The following is a 15,647-nucleotide window of genomic DNA, read 5'->3' as shown; positions in this document are numbered from 1 at the left end:
CATCGTTTTGTTCAAGAATCTAATAGTATTTCGCCTGTACATGGTGCCTTCTCAATTACCCTTGAGAAAGTTCTTGGACTCAACATTTGTATCCCTTAGGATCTCTTCTGGATAAGATACACTGAAACCTCTGAAAGCTAAACAGAAGTAGAATTCAGCATAAGATAGGCTGAACCAGGACCCCATCCAGAAGAACTTTTACTTTTCATATTGATTTGCAATCCGTTGGCATACATTTGCCAAGACCTTAGACAGTAATTGTGGGACGCAGGTAGGAAAGTTGATAATTCATGGCCCTAAGTTACAAGTAAGGATGATATGGTTCCAAAGGTAAGGTTCACAGTAAGAAGCCAGAAAAGCAGACAGACACCAGGACCAAGATGAGGAAGCAGCTGACCAAAGTGGTAAAGTGCCAAAGTTTTGCAATCAGGCAGACCTGGGGCATTGCAGCTATGACCAACTGGGGAACTTGACCTACTTACATAGTGATTTCATGCCTCAGTTTCTCATCCAGGTTATGGGAGTTCAGAGGACCTACCTCATATGGTTGTTGTGATGATTAAATGAGCAGTTACTTGCAAAGTGCTTTGCCCAGTGGCCAGCAGGAAATAAATACTTAATAATTATGACCTGCTTCTGTGTTATTATTATCGTTTTAATGACTTCAAGGTAGAAAGTAGAAAATGTTCTTTCTACTATGCATGGCTTGAAGTCCAGGGATATCTGTGGGACTATAATACATACCACGGCAACCAGAGAACAACTACCTTCTTTGCCACCCTAATCATCTTAGCTCATGCCTTTGCTTCACATTTTGGCCATCTGGAAATCTCAGGTGTGGTACTGGAGACAGTAGGGGCTTTTACAAAAGTGCTTTCTACTGACATGGCAGACACGGTCTGATGAGACCTGAGACGAGTCGAATTCTTTCCTCCACAATGAAGGAGACGTCTCTGTCAGTATATAGAGAAACTCACCTGCCCTTGGATGAATGGGCTTCATGGTGCAAACAAGCAGGAAAGATGGTCTCTTATACATCTATGAGTGTGGTAAATTTCACTTTCCATAAAAGCCAGAGTGTCATCCCTGTGAAGGATGTAAAACACCTGCCGTATTCCACTGAGGGAGGAATCAAGGTACTTGACTACATGGTCAAGGTAGCAAGCAGCAGATTCTGTTCTCTTGACTTCTATCACCTCTCTTTCAAATGACTTTAAGCAAAGAGACCCAAGATGTGACCCAAAGGCTACTCAGTGTTCTCAGTCAACTATATGGTCAACCGTAAGGACTTACAGTGTTCTTTCAATTCTCTAACAAATAAAATAATCGCCATTTACTGAGTCCTGCCATATCCCAGTATGTTTACAACATGTAAGGTGTCAACCATATGATGTCCTTTTATAGGTGCTTACAACCATAACTACAGGAAAGATCATCATTCCCATAGTGTGTGTGTGTGTGTGTGTGTGTGTGTGTGTGTGTAATTTGAAGTATTAAGAGTGTGCAGCTTGTTCTGGAGCCTCAGAGAAATAAATGGGGGCTCCAGAATGAGATGGCAGCACACTGGCCTAACTAGGCTGTGCCATGACTAGAGAGGTCTAGAGTTGACCAGAATATGAAGAAGGGAAGTTGACCACACACACACAGACCCCACATGGAGACAACAGATGGCTCTGGAGACACTACTGAAAGAGCAGTAACACTGCGTCCGGCTCGATCTCTGACAGGTCAACCCACTCAAAGGTCTACCCTGGACTTTCTTACAAAGCACTGAGGACACAGTGTTGCAAGAAATTGACAGAGACCTTGTTGCTGAGTCAACCAAAGGTGTTTTATTGCAAGGCAGGCACAGTTACAGAGCATTAAGTCAGAGACGCCACAATTTCCGTCAACCCAAACACAGAAGGAGACCTTGTTCTTGGATTCCTCCAAATTGAGCAGATCCACAGACAGACCTAAGCAACCCTGTTGACGAGGTCAGTTGATCTCCAATTCCTGCTTTGCCTTGGAAAATGGCATTTCCAAACTGTCCATTTATTGTTGGTTAGCTTACATTCAGGGTATTTGAAGCCACTTTTGATATTTTGTGATTTCTCACCATTCTAACTATAGGATCAGACAGGAATTAAATTTCAACCTACAAGGTTTGTGTTTCTTTGTAGTGTAACATATATATCAAATAGCATGCAAGAGCCCCAGGTATAATGTATGTTTGATTATGTTTCAACTCCAAGCGATACCACATTGAGATCGCTTCAGTAGCTAAGCAAATGTGACTCGGGCCATTACCTGGATCCAAAACTTGGGGGGAAAAAAGAAAGAAAGAAAATGTATTTTTAATCTAAGGATCAGTACTACACAAATCAAATCATGCAGCCCCATTTACCAAGTAACCTGGGATTGCAATTCAGAAAATCCTCAGGGAAAGAATTTGTTCATAAACAAGGCAAATTTCAGCAACAGAATTATACTTTCCAAAGCAATTCTTTTCTTACAGTTCTCAGGGCCAAGAGAAGAAAAAGACAAGACAGGGGTGGGGGTAGAGGTGGGGGAAGGATAAAAAAGGAAAGAAAGCCAACCATTCCAAAGTATCCAGAACTGTGTTATGCAGGTGATGGAAAAGCAAAAACAGTCCAATCAGGAAGCACATGTATCTCAGAGAGCTTCAGTCTGAAGGGGTGCTGGGCTCGAGTCCCACTCTGAGTGCTTCTTGGTTCCAGCTGCTGTGTTTCTGTCCTGGGGACCAGCGACATCTCCCTCACTGTCCTTCAGCGGTTCCCCCAGACACCTGAGAAGGTGGTCTTCCTCTGGCCAACAGCGGAGCCTGTGGAAGGACACACGGGAAACAGCCCATCAGGCCTGGGCCCAACCATCTGACAGCTCAAGGCCGATGGAGTCAAGGGCAGAGGGAAGAGTGATGTTTCCTCACCTCCTCCAGGCTTCCTTCCTGCCGCCTCTCCAGAAGGATGGCTTTATGCTTTGGAGCAGCCAATGGCTTGGAATCTTTGAGATCTTGTAGTGAACTCATTGGGGTACCCATCACCTTTCAGTCCATGATATCTCTGTTGACAAGAACATAAAATAAATACCCCTGCATCACTGGTCTATGAATTTTGAGGAGAAGGAGACACAACAGAGTAACACGGACACATGGAAAGGAGTGAAGGGAGAATGAGAGAGAATAAAACTCAGAAAGGATACTCTACCTGCCACCTTTCCCTGGAATTTCCCTAGGTGGTCGCATCCTGGACAGGAGGCTCCAGGTGAAGTCTAAGACCGCCCAGAGGTCTCAAAGTCTGAAAGGTCAGGAAGCATCATTCCACTGCCACGCAGGCACCTGAACCCAAAATTCAGCTCCTTGAGAACCTCAGCCAGCCTTGCCCCAATTCTCCTGAGTAGATCCTGTCACTGAAATACTACATAACAGAGAGCAAAGTGCAGTTGAAAATTAGCAGGAGGTTCTCCATCTTTCTTTGCCCCAGGGTGGTGGTGAAGGAAAGGGTGGAGGTGGGGTGGGAGGGGTATCAATAACCACCCAGGCTTCTCGTTAGTGATTTCAGTCTTAAACTTCAAACACTCAATTTCCTACCCAGTGATAGAAGATTCCTCCAAGCCCATGGTCCAGGCCCTTAGGTTTAATCTAGCCTTGCTCGTTGAATCTACAGCATCATCCAGATCCTAAAGTTTCTATACCTGGGTCAGGAGAATTCCAGAACTGAAGCATGCCAGACCCCTGGTTCCACCTGTGATCCCCCTTTCCCAAAACTCATGGGAAGTCCAGGGCTACCCCTCTGTCCTTCAGAGAATCTACCTCCTTGGAACAACGGGTAGGCTGCCCACCAGTGAAGAACACAGGCTGAGAATCACAAGAACTTACAGTACTACCAGGAAAGGTAAAGAGAGGAGAACTTACCCAAACCCACCCAGCTGCCAGTGTCATACCAAAGGGTAGGTGCTGGTGGGAGTGCTCTGCTCTCAGCACACATGATAAAGAGGGTGCACTGTCTTGTAGAGGACTTAAAATCAATAATGAAATTAAGAGTTACTCTACTTTTTACTATAACCACGCACTGGCAAATCTAAGAATGCTGGTGACCAGAGAGTCCCTCCCACCCAGGCAAAACTCCACCCCAAACCCCTCTCTGCAAACTATTCATGGTATCCTCATCCTGTCATAATCTGTCCTTGTGCTCTTCCCTCTGCCTGGAATCTTCTTCCCCCATACTATCTGCCCACATTACCAACTTTCAAGCTCGATTTTGGATGCTACCTCTTCAAAGAGGACAGTCATGACCTCTTGACTAGGAGTAATCCCTCTTCCTCTTAACTCCCGTGGCAATTTATCTATGTTCTTTTATTGTATTATAAAATACAATATATTGTATTATACTTGTATTATACTTGAACATGCAAAAATATTATCTTCCCTATCCATATATATCAAGATGCTGAGAAAAATATATGGGGTTTGAAATTAGGCCTGGATTAGATTCCTAGTCTCACCCTGAACTAGTGGTGTGATGCTGGGCTAGTTTATTTACTTCTTTAGTTTATTTCAACATCTATAAAATGAGGAAAGTATAACCCACCTCATAGGGCTGTTGCATTATTATTATTAATAATAATCTAATAATAATATTATTATTATTAGATAATACACACAAAATATCTAGCCTGAGATAATATACCGTTGGCAGTTATTAGTTTCTCTACTCTCTTCATAAGGGTAGAATCTTCCTCTTTCCAACTCCTGCAGGACTTACCCAGAAAAGTGGTAAAATGTGGAGGGTACTAAAAATGAGTGTAGGGAAGAGCTACAATATAGGCCCATTTGGAGGATTCAGTGAGAGAGTGTATGTTAAGTTCTTAGATCAAAACCTGGTACATAGTATGGGTTAAAGGAATGTATATTAAATAGAATATTTAATACAATGTTCTGTGAGTTAATGTAGGATTTCCTGACTCGATAAAGCATGCCAAGTATCAATTATCAAGATATTCCTTCCCTTGCTTCAAACTTCTTCCTCTCTTCATCAAATGATAATAAAAGGTAAATAGGGGGACGCCTGGGTGGCTCAGAGGTTGTGTGTCTGCCTTCGGCTCAGGTCGTGATCCTGGAGTTCTGGGATCGAGTTCCACATCAGGCTTCCTGCATGGAGCCTGCTTCTCCCTCTACCTATGTCTCTGCCTATCTCTGTGTCTCTAATGAATAAATAAATAAAATCTTTAAAAAGGGGGGGGGGGAATGGCGACGTTTCTGAAAGTAGAACTTTCAGAAAATCACATAATGTTAGAGCTAGGAAACCCTTTCTCCCCATAGGTAACACATGCTGAGAACTTGTGATGTGTGAGGTACCAAACTAAGAAATTTACAGTGTCTTACTTAACGTTCATCTGAACCCTGTGAGGAGCTGCCCTGACTATTTCTATTTTACAGATTTGGCAAATAAGGCCCAGGGAGGTTAAGGAAAATGCCTGTGGATGCACAACCAGTAAGATGCAGAGCTGGGCCTGTTAACGAGGTTAAGAATCACACTCCCACTCACTATGGATGTACTGTAGCACTTTCTGTGAGAAGGGAGATGTTGTGTGCTAATATGGTAGTCATGAGCCATATGTAGCTCCTGAGCTCTTGAAATTTTTCTACTTGGTACTGACTCATGTGTCAATGAGGAACTGACTTTTAAATTTTACTTAATGCTACTTAATTTAATTGTAAGCATACTGCTGTACTGACACTGCAGGTCTACTATACCTTGAAGACCTTGCAGAGGCCCCCTGTTTTGATGTTAGAGAGGACTTGATTTGCCCTAGACATAAAGTCAGGGCAGAACCTTCAGAGGGGGAAATAGGGCTTTGCTCATTACAGAGCATAGGATTGGAGCAAGATACACTTGGGTTGGAAATGCAGGTTCTTTCATTCACTGGCTGTGCCCACAGCACATTAGTCAATGTTCCTGGGCATCTGATCTCTTTTTAGTTAAGGAGGCATAATACCACTTCTAGGGTCAATGTGATCAGCAAGTAAAACAGCATATGGAGAGTGCTTAGCACATACTTGGTATAATTTAAGGGGAAGCTGTAGCACACATACACACATAACTTATAAGAATTCCTCTCTCAGGATGCCTGGCTAGCTCAGTGGTTGAGTGTGTGCCTTCGGCTCAAGGCCTGATCCCAGGGTCCTGAGATCAAGGGGAGCCTACTTCCCCCTCTGTCTGTGTCTCTGCCTCTCTCTGTGTGTGTCTCTAATGAATAATAAAATCTTTAAGAAAAATTCTTCTCTCCATGCTCAGTGAGAGAGCAGAAGAAAGTAGTATCAGTGGGGCAGAGGAGAGGTGTTCCACCTGCATTCCACTCAGTATACATGTGTTTGTCACAAGTCGAGCACAAGATGGGAAATACAGATGCTTTCTCATTTCAACAGGCTCTCAGGGTCTTAGTGCATGATTCTAGTGTTTATATGTGATTTTCCCCTAATGCCCTGACTTTAGAACTTAATCACCACCTCAACCCATGTTAAATAATGATCCTTAATGTTATTCTGCACCAAGTTCTTATGTGCAGGCTATTATTATGATTATTTCCATAACCCAGTAGCAACACTCCTTATCCCAGGCAGCTCTTGGCTACATTCTTGTTCTTGCTAGCTCACTCAAATGCACATGAACTCTCTCTTTTCTCTTTTGTGTGTATACATACATTTATGTTCTCTCTCTGGGTTGGTTTTTAACTGAACTGTGTTTCGCCTCCAAACCCACCCTGCTTCATAGTGCTGGGGCCCTGCAAAGCACATCTCTCTTGGGCCGCAGGCTCCCTGTTAGGTCTGCCCGTAGCAGGAGGAGAGGGAACTGGCTCCTATGAGATTCCTATTCTGTCACATGGCTCCAGCGAGAACTCTTCACAGTGGCAATAGCAACTGGTTCCAGTCAGAGCAGCTGACTCCACTTTGCAGTTTCTATTTCCAGCCCCCTTCAGAGATACCAGCACAGCCAGCTAGTGTTCCCTCCTCAGAAGTCTGGGTTCTCCATCTGCAGGGCCTATCATCTAAGTATCTAAGTTTTCATTACCCTAACTTCTTTCCTTTGTTCCCCCAGCCCTAGAGGTCCAGCTGCTTCCTGCACTCTGTGACCCCTGTTGGATTATTTAACATCTGGCTAACAAGTGATGAGGTTCAAGAAATGCCATCCCAAAACATGCCACGTTGGCATCCTGAATATTGTAAACTGAAATCTGAGAGAACAGCAGAAGTGGTAAGGTCACTCTCTTCTCTGTCTCCTGTCTCTCTTCTTCCCTGAAACAGGTCACCGAGCCCTCCTGAGAGGTGTCCTCTCTATGCCCGGAGAAAAGGAGCACCCTCATCTCTAAAGACAAAGGGACACCTAGAAGAATTTTATCAAGGAGCCTTGCTTAGTTTCCCCCAGGTTACTATGATTACCCCCTAGTCTTTGACCTCTCATATCCCCCCACCACTGCTCACTCTTCATCCTGCCTTTCTGAGAAATTCACAGCTCTAACCACTGTTGTGGGTCTTCATTTCTTTGTGAAGGTTCCATGTCACATAACATTTATATTAAATAAATCTATATTCTTTTCTCCTATTAATCTGTCTTTGTCAGCTTGCTTTTCAGACAGAGGCAGGGACTCTGACGAGTCGAGGAAAACTTTTCCCTCCCCTACAAAAGTCTTCATAGTAAATCTTCCTGTTAAATAACTTGTTTAGCTTCTGTCTTCTGACCAGACCCAACCTGATACACTATTCCTCTCCCTCTTCCATGGACAATCTATGTTACTGTGTATATAAGAATATATGAACATGTCTTACTTTTATTTTCCCCACATAAAAGTTATCAATAAATTATTAACATATCCTGGCACTTCTATTCTAGATCTTCTCTGCCTAGCATGTAAACACAGGATAGCAAAAAAGGAATAGAGCACATCAAATAACATAATTTGATGTATCAGAGAGTAATTAACCCCTGAGGTGCAATCTCTGGGAGCTCATTCCTGGGCACATCTGCCAGGGCAGCTAAAAATCAGGTAAAACACATGGACATTTCCATTAACAAAGATCAACACATGAGAGTCGCAGCAGGGGCATTTGCTAAAGCCTGGGATGCAGACCTTCTGTGGCAATGCATCAACAACTATGTCAGATGAACGAGAGCCCTCTGCAACGCTGCAGCCTTTGACAGGTTTCACTGCCCCCATCTGCCAGCTCTCTAGAGAAGGTACACACACACAAGACAATACAATACAAACCAATGCAAAGCAATGCAACAGAAGAGGAGACTGTACTGTATTAGAACCATTCACTTTAGAGATACTGACCACTTCCCTGACAATGCTGCCAGTCTTATCCTTTATAAACATAGCAGGAGACTTGGGATGAAATCCCCACTGCTTATTGGTCACCGCCTGCCTCTTCAACCTAAGTGAGCTGAAGAAGCACATATTGTTCTCCAATCACATGCAGCTTCCATTCTTCTGGAATGATCCCTATGGAAGAATCAGGTCTTCATGCCACAGATAAAGTGACTGTCTATAATCCACAGTGTGGCTAACCTACCTGCTAGCCCAACATCAACCATAGCCAACATATGCCTACTAGAACACCGGGTGTCCTAACTTGGTAGAGCAGCCATTACAACCTGGATCCTCAGGCTCCAAACCGCCTTCCATCTCAACATGCTTCAGCTGGTACCTTCTTCCCAATGTCAGGTGAACCATACTCTATTGAGGAACTCATATAAGAAAGCCTATGGGTCTGGCTTCAACATCACCCACTATTAATCCAGGCCTTCATAGACAGTGTTTTCTTCTCAGTGTTCAAAACCTCTCTCTCCTTTCCGGTCCAAGCCATTGCTTCCATTATCTATAAATGTAGCAGAAGCTATCAATATCTCCCCCCTACTCTGTATTCTTCAGGCCTTTCCAAGGCCAACCTCCAGCTGCCATTAGCTGCATCTCTTTGCATGAGAGTGTTCTCCAAAAACTATCTCTCTGGGCATGGCAGGCCAGGAATGTGCGGTTACTGGTCCTGAGAGGAGTCCTCAACCAGAGGCTGACAGTCCAGATGATAATGATAGGGGGTGTATCTTGGCTGTTCCCCAAAAGCTCCCCATAGGACTTAAGCCTAAGTGTCCATCATCATCCATAGCTGGCTCAGGAACACATCCTTTGTTGGCTGCCTTTATAGCTCTTATCTTCCTTTCCTTTCCCTCTTGGTGGTGTTTCCAAAACTTCTCAAAAAAACTATTTGCTCTTAAATCCTTATCTCGAGGTCATTCCTGGAGAACCAAAACTTATTAGGCAGCAGAAAATGGTCTTTTTCCAATTCCTGTTAATTCAAAGCATTTTAGCAAATGCTTTAATTTTATGTACATATTAATATGTGAACATAAATATGTGTTCCTAGGCTTCTTTAATTGGATTTATAAATAATGAACAATATGTGTCTGGCTGACATTTGAATTTTCCTGTATTTTGCTTTGTGCTGGTTCTGTCCCCCCGCTAAGTTGATAAGATGTTCAAAGGCCAGGAGTGCATCGCCTCCTCCTTCTATAATTTTCCACAGTGCCTGGCATGATGCTCCACAGAGTGAATATTCAATCAGGGCTGACAGACAAGAGGCCACAGAGGTCAGGTCCGTTTGTCCCATGGGCTTGTCAAAGGTGAGATAGCTCCTAAGAGAAGGAAACTGTGACACTATTTTCAACCCTATGAAGGATGAGCCTGGAAACCCGGAATGGAAGCTGGCACTGAGACAGGGCATCAAGTCAGGACACCAGAGTCATGTGGCACGTGCTAAGCCCTCCAGCCACATAGGATGAGAGATGCTGCATTGTCAGATATGTTCTCTTAGCCTGTTTCTGAGTGAGAGTCCAGCCAGAGGCAAAGTGAGCTAGATAAGCTAGACAGAGCAATATCAGGTCCATCTCCAGGAAATCTTTTCCAAAAATTCTGGGCCTTTGCTGAAAAGGCTGGGCCTTCTGATTAAGCACCTCAAAATTGATCACAGAACTGGGTGCTAATAGGTGAGGGACCAAAACAGATAAAGAGGAAGCCCTACTTGACCCATCTTACACTCCAAAAATGATGGTTTAGGGGACAATTAGCAGAGGCACACAGCAATAAAAATTAGTACCTCTAACTACAAATGCCCCTACCTCTCATCCCTCTCCCGGGCCAGAAGGACTTTATGCCCTTTCCATTTATCTATTTCCTTTCCCAACCAGAATAAAAAAATCTAGTTTATCAGACATCCTAGACCTCAAATCTTTATTAACTGGCTTGCTCAGGATACAAAGATTCTAAGGGACCTTCTGAATAAAAGAAAGGTGAAATGACAGTGTTATTTCAGAACTGAGTATTCTGTTGCATTATTTTCTAAGCCTTTTACAGCTGACAATCCAAATAAGGTATTGATTAAACAGATCACTCCATATCCCCAATTTGGCTGCTAAGAGACTTCCCTGCAATATCTTTTCAATCCTTTCTGGTTGAATCTAGTGCCTCAAGAGTGAATGGCCGGTGGAAACCTCATGCACTCAATATCCCAGAGGCTCTGCACAGCTCCTGGTACATAGGACAGGCCTGCCCACAAAATGGAGCTATCTACCAGTTAGGGGATTCTAAAAGAACATTTCTAAGGCTTTATCTGGGAAAATCACACCAACATATGGCTTTACATAAATGCTGATTGAGGAAACTGAATTCTCCAGCAGCTTTCTAAGAATAATTCTTATTTCAATAGAAAGCCCAGCCCTTTACACAGCCTAGGCTGGTTTGTTTGCTCACTCCACCCCCATCACATGGGAACTTGAAGAAGCCACAATGACAAGTGGACAGAGCAATGGGTAATTCATCCAGAAATGAATGGCAAACAGAATAATAAAATGCTGTCACAATGGCCAAAAAGAAGTCAGAATCAAGAAGGGCATGGAAAGGAATCACAATGACAACTAGAGATTTCTAAGCACCAAATATGAAGGCACACATGATGTACTTTCTTAATCTTCCTCTAACTTCTACCCCTATCTATACAGAAATGAACTGTCAGCCAGATTAACTCACTCAGGAAACAAATAATCATTTGAATGATACATAGATACAACAGCCAGAGCTATCAAGTCTCAGAGTGAAGATCTAAATGATCTGGTCCGTTCAGATGAATTCTGCACATTGTTTATGGGAAAAATTCACTACTCCATTTTCTCACACATGATTAGTACAAGCCAATAGAACGAATGTTTAATTACAGTCACCTTCAAAGCTCCAGGTCTACTGAAAGAGAACCATGGCAGAAGAGAAAAAGGGAACACATTTCCATTAGGCTTACTGACTCCCTGGGTTTCTTGCATGCCTGAGTGCCATTACAGAAAGAAAATTATATCCTAGGTTGCCAATGATTTTACCCACACAAAAGACTTCAGCACTTTTTTAGGAGTCATGTTATAAAATATTCCATACTATCCCAAATTGTGCTCAACTTTGCATTCATCACTGGCTTTTTAACCTGTAGCAAGTTATAAGATTAAACATGGCCCCATGTTTGCCTTATTAATGTCTAATGTCTCCAAAAATTAAAGGGTAGTTTATTTGAGGTCAATTCTCATCCTGCCTACTCTCTCCTGTAGTCCATGATAGTTCAATATCTCCCCACCTTAGAGTTATAGCAATTCCTTTCCTTTACCCCAAAACTGCATTTGTCCTTGACAGTTTCTGGCTGTTAAGGGTCAGGAAAAGAAAAGAGATTATTTATCATAAAGTGTTTTTATGACATTGATGCTCAGAGCCTCAAAGAGGCCTAGAAGCTCCTATTTGAACATCTTTATACATGTCCTCGACCTGTGGTATGAACTCCCTGAAGGCCGAAGCTGTTTTTCATACATGTTCCTTTTGTGGTCTCAAAATACCTAGTACAGTGCTGAGGATTGAGTTAAAGTGCCTATCTTTTCTAATAAAAAGTTCTGGAGCTCACTGTCACAGGAAATACCTTGTAGCTGCCCAACTTGGATCAGGAATTCCCAGGCTTCCATGGGTTTAGGTAGGTCCCAGACAAGTGTCCCAGATAAAGATGGTGCCAATGAGTCTCCTGGGGGCCTTCTCTTTTTTTCTCATCACAATGGGGAAAGAGGTCCCAGGAAGCCCCTGTGGCTGCCCCAGTCCAAGGCACAGAGCACACTCAGGAGCTTTCAGTCTCCTAAACTTAATCCCTTCCCCCTTGGTTCCCTGTAGACTGCTGCTCCCCGGAAATGGGAACAGAGAGGGTACATTGGTCTTTCCTTGGCCTTGGGAATTCTAGAAATGGAGCTTGTTGACTTGCCTGAGAGACATCGAGAAAATAAGAGAGAATTCTACTCATTAATGAGAGGTGCTGGTGATATGTAATGGGTACTTCCCCAACTAATGTAACTTTAGACAATTCTGGGTTTCGAGTACCTCATCTATAAAATGCAAACACTAAAACTCTTGATTACATTGAACATCTCATATTCAGACATCAGGCTCCTTGCATTTGCTCTAATCCACTGGAGCTATCAATGAGAATGTCCCTTTCACTGGAGCTCAAATAAGGTTATGAAGGTCAGCTTCCAAAATGGGTTTAAGTGAGTTTTTCTACCCACGTCTATACCAGTAAATTTCCAATCTATCAATCGTTCCAAAGCCGTGACCCAGAGGAACCAAGTTCCCAGGCAGGAAATGAATATAAACAGAGTTCACATTCGTCTGTGTGTGGTCTACTCAGATGCAAACAGATTATTCAACCAGGGCAAACACATGAGGTGCCAGCATCAAACCCAAATGGTGACAGAGCCAATTACGATTCAGCTTGCCTTGCTGATTTTGAAATGATTTTGAAATGTCACTTATGCTGAAGAAATGCTGTCCGTAAAAGCCCTGCAAAAGAGAAACAACACCACTATGACTTTCACTGGCTATCATGAGCAAGAAGCCAAGTAGGATCACCAACTTCCTGTGCTATCCAACAAACCTTTAAATTCCTTGGTCTTGGAGAAGTAGAAATCTTTAATGCAGAAGTCAAAAACTCTTATGAACACAAAAGCTTTGGAGGTAACACAGACAAAGGAAAAAGGCTGGGTGGGCACTGTGTGAAACTTGAAAGCACACCATTCACTTCCAGTGTTCATTTGCCATGGAAGGATTACGGCCTAGGGATGCCAGATCTTTCCATTTTTCAAAAGAAGCCAGAAATCTAGATTATTTATAGGAATCTTGCTGACATTAAAATGTTGGCAACTATAATTTTTTTTTAATTACCATACAGGCAAATAAGACACATCGATGGGCCAGATTTGGCTTGTAAGTTGCCAAATTCCCAGGGTTTCTCTGACAGAGAGAGCTAGAATGTAAGGCTGCTGAGAGGATCACATCACAACAGGCTACACTACATGAAAAGCACTCAGCACAATGCGCAGTATGTTAGACCATGACACACTTTACCTTCAATTCCCTCAACTGAAAATACAGGATAATAATGATTTTACCTCAAAAGCAGCTGTCATTTGAATTATGTGGGATAGTACAAGCAGAGGGCTTAGCACAGTGTCTGATAGAGTAAGTGCTCAATAGCATTTGTTGTTGTTATTATTTGTAACCATGAAGCAAGCTTTAAAACCCTAAATTTTACCAACATGGACATAGTGACCCACAGAGAACCACTAGTTAAGTCTCTGCAAGTATGTAGCAAAGTCAAAATCAAGAAACAGGTTTCCTGACCCCTGACCAGCAAACTCTTCCATGAAGCTCTGGTTTCCACTAAACTCTTAGCTCACAAAGTACTCAGTCTCTGTATTAATTTCACCAATATAGTCAATAAAAACAATAGGCTGATGTTATTTTTGTTTTTGTTAATGATTGATGAAGTTGATATGATGGAGTTTTAATTTATTGACAAAGGGAGAAGGGGCAAGGAAAAAAAAAGCCTTTATTATATAAAATCCAAAGGATCAACTAATTTTCTTAAGAAGAAAAAACTCTACTGTACGAAGTGACCTGCATTCTGATTAATAATATAAAAATCTGAATTTTGTTCTCTTTTCCCAAGATAGTCTTGAAACTGACAGTCCTTATGATCACAAACAGTAATATGTTTGATGTCTGCAGGAAAAAAATGTTATTCTATTTAGGTAGACAAACAAAATTATCCCAAGCCGCTGTTTGGGTAAACAGGGCTTAAGAATATCAACACTGTCAAGGTAAAACACTCAGGAATCCAGTGCTATCTTATATGAAAGTAAACTGCATAAAATGTTTGGAATCCAAGGTAAGAGACAGTATTATAAAGAATCAACAGAACTGACAGTTCTCAAAACATCAAGTTCCCTTTCAACGTAGGCCTGAAAATATGGCCCTGTTTGTTAAAATTTCTTCATTGCCTATTTTCTCTCATTGATCCCACTCCCATTTTCATAATCTATTCTTCACACACTGTCTTCCATCAGGACCTTAGGCTCTAAAATCGGCCCTTCTTTCTCAAGGTCCCACCTACGCTCCACGACCACCACAATGAGATGAGTCTATTCAGAAAGTCTATGTGAAGCACACACAGCATCACCGTTTAAGCACACTCTTGGAAGACCCATAGGGAGTTTTGGTCCTTCTCTCACAGAGTTCTTTCCTTCAGCTTCTCTCATATTTACCAAGCTTCTCTCCTGTTTAAAGATGAAGAACTGGGGGCCAACGCATTCAGGCCCATTCATTCAAAAAACAGCATTGTTGGGTAGCCATTTTTACCTCTATCTAGGTAGGACCGTAGTGCTGAAACAGCAGAAATAGCAACAGTAAATAAATTTCATACTCCTCAAGGCTTGCTTCCAATCATCTTTTCCATCTACTTATGCCTGATTCTATCAGAGTTAGTCTCCTCTTAGTAATATGCTCTGGCTCATCACAGTTTGCTTTTACTAGTATTAAGTATGCATCCCTTTATCTCCTTGACTATATTTTAAGTTTCTTGATAGAAGGGACTGAGTGTCATTGACATTTGGAAGCATTTCTCCTAGTGAACACTTAGTAGAATGTCCTGCACTTAGTAGGTGTCCTTGTAATAACTTGTGTAATTGAATTATGTCTCAAATTCGTGTTTGGTCATCATTTTAATACACTTCAAATTCTTCTCGGTGCTCTCACAGGAGAAAGTGGAGATGAATTCATTACTATGCTTAGCAAAGTGAAAAGCCCAAATTGGATCTGCTTTGCCCTTCTAGTTTGTTACACAGCTGGAATGTGAAGCTGGTTAGAAATCACATCCATCTAGGTTGGCAGATCTATCAGGATCCTGTTGAAGATATTAACATATGAGCTGGTTAGAACAGGATTTATGCATTTCCATCATAGGTAATGGAGATGAAAAGGAACCTGTCAAATCATAGGACCTATTTGTCTGCCCAAGAAGAGTGTTCAATTAAAACAATTATTTATATATATTCTGCAGAGCTTTAAAGACTTCATTCTTCATGTCCCCTTGGGAATCTGGCAAGGGACAAAGAGAATGTCCATTTTTGCAGGTAAGGAAGACAGTAATTCAATGAATAATCCCAGATTCCTTGGAGACTGAAGCTTTGTCCCCTGAGCTCAGATGATGGAGATGGAAATGGTTAGGCCACAGATTTTAAGAT

General features: G+C 42.3%; 1 protein-coding gene and 1 long non-coding RNA gene across 12 annotated transcripts in view; both read right to left on the bottom strand.

Moving 5' to 3' along the window:
• Window positions 1-15,647, bottom strand: part of RBMS3 (RNA binding motif single stranded interacting protein 3) — a 1,278,684-nt gene that overhangs the window by 1,117,194 nt on the left and 145,843 nt on the right. The window lies entirely within an intron of this gene.
• The window catches only part of LOC144294017 (uncharacterized), a 157,574-nt gene continuing 143,733 nt past the window's right edge, over window positions 1,807-15,647 (bottom strand). Inside the window, exons 1-4 of one of the 3 annotated variants that reach the window (XR_013361402.1) lie at window positions 3,914-6,702; window positions 3,207-3,416; window positions 2,930-3,062; window positions 1,807-2,824 (exon numbers count right to left, since the gene is read on the bottom strand). This is a non-coding gene — a long non-coding RNA (uncharacterized LOC144294017). Of the gene's footprint in view, window positions 2,825-2,929; window positions 3,063-3,206; window positions 6,703-15,647 lie in introns of those variants that run through there. The other 2 variants (XR_013361401.1, XR_013361400.1) reach the window with 2 other exon arrangements.

This window comes from Canis aureus, chromosome 22, assembly GCF_053574225.1.
Source record: "Canis aureus isolate CA01 chromosome 22, VMU_Caureus_v.1.0, whole genome shotgun sequence".
Taxonomy (NCBI): Eukaryota; Metazoa; Chordata; class Mammalia; order Carnivora; family Canidae; genus Canis; species Canis aureus.
Note: the sequence above shows the minus strand (reverse complement) of the source record. Positions and strands in the feature narration are given on the sequence as shown.